Source organism: Castor canadensis, chromosome 8 (genome assembly GCF_047511655.1).
Source record: "Castor canadensis chromosome 8, mCasCan1.hap1v2, whole genome shotgun sequence".
Classification (NCBI taxonomy): Eukaryota; Metazoa; Chordata; class Mammalia; order Rodentia; family Castoridae; genus Castor; species Castor canadensis.
The window spans coordinates 22,958,593-22,962,299 of NC_133393.1; positions in this window are offsets into that span (position 1 = coordinate 22,958,593).

Below are 3,707 nucleotides of genomic sequence, written 5' to 3' on the forward strand. Positions count from 1 at the left end.
TCTGGGCTGTCTCTTGACAGTTTCTTTTACTATGCAGAAGCTCTTTAGTTTGATGTAGTCCCATACATGTGTATTTACATGTACACATATTAAACAAATATAGAATATGCATGCCTATGTGAAATAATCTCCATCATAAATTTTTGTCAGTGATTCTTAATGTCTTGTTCTCTGAAAAACCAGATTTTACTTGAACTCAGAAAGTCAGGGAAAAGGGCTTGTCAAAGCAAGATGTTGTTTACAAAAACTTAATCTACATAATCAGTGTTTAACACTTTAGTGTTTTGGAGACTTTTTACAAGATGTCACAAGTACTAGAGAGTAAATGAAAGAGAGAAGGACAAAGGAAGAAGAAGAAGACAAGGAAGAAGAAAGAGGAGGATGAGGAGAAGGATGAGGGTCCAGTGTCCAATTCCTAGGTATATATCTGCCCTAAAATGATATGAGTACATATGATATATAGCAAGTGTTCCAGTTGCATTTGTATATCATGGTTCATCATTGTCTTGCTTTGTTAGCATTTGACCTTTGTAAGAAGGAAGTGCATACACTGCAGGGTCCTATGAAGTTTGTGTCTAATTATTACAATTCCAAACTGTGTCCAGAGGGAAGGCCCTATAAATCCAGTTATAATGTGCTCCATAGCCAACTTTATGTACCTCTGTACAGAAACAGTCTTCCAACTTTCTTTTGGCTATCTCCAGACATTTGTTTTGCAAATCCCCTCTTACATGAATGCTCATTAGGTTCTTTTCAAATCTGCTTTATTCCTAATTATTTTTGTACATCATTTGTGCCATGGCATTGTCTCTTAAATGTCCCAATATTTTAATTTTCTTTTTATAAACCTTAAAATTTTCTCTTAGTTTTCAACATTGAAACACATAAAAAAAGTCTTGGATTGGATTGCTCTCCCAGCAATAAGAACCACAATCTCTCCCTAATCAACTCATATATGAATTACTTTAAATATGGGTCAATCTAAAACTAATAAAAATAAGGGAATATAAAATCTATTCATTTAATCAACTCCATAGAGTAAATAGCAAAGGTTAACCAATGTATAGCCCAGTATCATTGCTAGGTTATGGATTATGGCTGATTTATTGGTGCAATAATTCTTAACTGTGAAATAAAAGTATTTATGACTTTTCATTTTTTTCTAATGGAATATGTTCAAAGATAAATAATATACCAGGACAGAATGAAAGAGAGAACATTTCAAAAAAGAAAGCTCCTTATTATGCTCAGCAAAGAATTCATGGAAAGCAAGAGCAGGCGAGGAAAAAAGCAAGCTTTGTAAAATAATTCATAATTATTCTATATGAATTACTTTGAATATGGGTCAATCTAGTGATAAAACTAATAAAAATAAGGGAATATAAAATCCATTCATTTAATTGATCATTTGTTCTAAATGTATTTTCTAGGTTTCTACCTTGCTTCACAGTGTGCAGCAGTATAAATTTTTTAAATTTACTTATGGTTTGCTATTGAGGAAATTGTTTTTTGAGAATTAGAAGGGACCAACAAATTATTGTCCCTGATTTCATATGTGATTTTTATTGCTGGAAATAAATTAGAGAGAATATCATGTATCTGAAGGAGTTCATGTCATGACATTTCTGTTCTGCTCCGAGGTGTATGTCGCTCAATAGGCATGCTGGCTCCAGACGATTGGGCCACAGAGTCCATATTTAGGACAACTCAAGAACAAAAGCCTAAAGAGTAAAAAGAAAAAATTAACTGAGCAGAACTTCCAAAAAATGAAACTGTAAGAAAGATACACATAGAGGTCTAATATACCTGACTGAGGAACAAGACCACTTTCAAGTTAGGGAAGTCATTGTCTTTAGCCATTGTGAAGGGATTTGGATCTTATTTTTTCTTGCTTAAATTTTTTCTATCTTCTTTTTTAAAATTGGCTGTGGAACTAATGGTTTGACCAATAGTAATAATATGAATAGCAAATTTTAAGCTCAGAGACTAAGAGTGACATGAAAATCAGCATCTGAACTTCCATCATTAGTTCAGTCACAGGTACACAGCCAAAATGTCCTTCAAGTCCCTAAAATTCACCAAAACTAGGGAGTTTTTGGTGAAACTCACTCATCTCATATCTCTTGTACACACAACACCCTTAAACTCTGTTCTCAATTGTGTCCATTAATCCAAAAGGTCAGTTTTCCATTAGCAGAATACTGCATCTCTCAATTGCAAACTGATCTGTACCCACATTTTCTCAAGTGTAGGTGATGGGAGAAGGCAGTGAACATTAGAACTTGTCACACTAAGTCATCCAAATTGCCCACCTGAGAGAAGGATTGTCTAAGACATTCTTATATGGAACAAATAACACCAAAGCCAAAGAGTGCTGATAACAGTGTTGGAGACTGAGATCCATGAGCGTCTACTGGAGCCTTTGATCAGGGAATCAAATCCAAGGAACGAAGAGTTATCTGGTATATTCAGATTGTGATACATAGGATTTAATTTAAGTCCTTAGAGATGAAATTGAGTGCAAAGTGGATTCTTCCTGTGTTCTTGCCTAGGGCAACATAAAATTTAATTTTATGGTTGGGAGCATTTAATGCCTTTCTTCAGTATCCTGGAGAAAGAAAAATATTGATGATTATAAATCTTCATGCTTTTTCCATGAATAAGCTATAAACATTTTGAGGTTTGGAGATGTAAAATTAAGAGTAGGCTATGCAGAATATCCTGGGTAAGGTTTGCATAAATAGAGGATTAATGAGGCTGGGTAGCAAAAGGATACTGAATAGTTAACAGAAACCTAAACAATGAAGGACAAGAATGCTAAAAATGTCACACAAAGAGGAGTTCACTAATGGGAAGTGGTAAATGAAGAAAGCAAAGAATGTGAATATGGTTGATGTACTTTCTATATAAGTATGAATATTGAAGTGTCACAGTGAAACTCCCTATAATGAAAACGTCTTTTTTTTAAATGAAGATCAAAAATGTAAAACAAGTCCTGTTCAAGAGTTGGAACCAGTGGGAGGGGGAGGGGATAAAAAAAAGGTGATAGAGGTTGAATAGAGTGTAAATACTATGTATACATGTATGACAATGGAACAATAAGACCTGCTGAAACTGTTCTAAGAAAAGAAGGAGATGGGATAAAGGAGGAAAATGGAGGGGTTCAATCTAGCTAAGATCTATTGTAAGCACTTCTGTAAATATCATAATGTACTCCCAGTATAACTATAATATGCTAATAAAAAGAATGAATAGGCAAGTGGCATGCATGCCACAATGGAGTTATCCAGCCACAATCAAGAATGAAATTATATCATTTGCAGGAAAAATGAATGGAACTGGAGATCATCATGTTAAATATAATAAGTTAGATTAGAAAAGGAGAAAAGCCCCAAAACTTTCTTACTTTGAACAAGTTGGTGTGACAATGTCAATTTACGTCTCTACTATGTGTTTTTCTTCTGAAAATAATAATAAAGGCATTAAAATCAGGAAGAAGAGGAGCCTTTCTTTAAAGAGAGAGAGAGAGAGAAAGTATGTGTGTCTTAATATGAGCATGAAAATATCTAGATTTTTGATCATGTGAGTTCGTATTTACTGTCATGTTTTAAATGGATTAGAGCAAACTCCAGTCCAGAGTTCCCTTCCCTACCACACTGCCCTTGGGCCACTCCCAGGTCCCTGTTTCTTCAGAGCAGGAAGGAAAA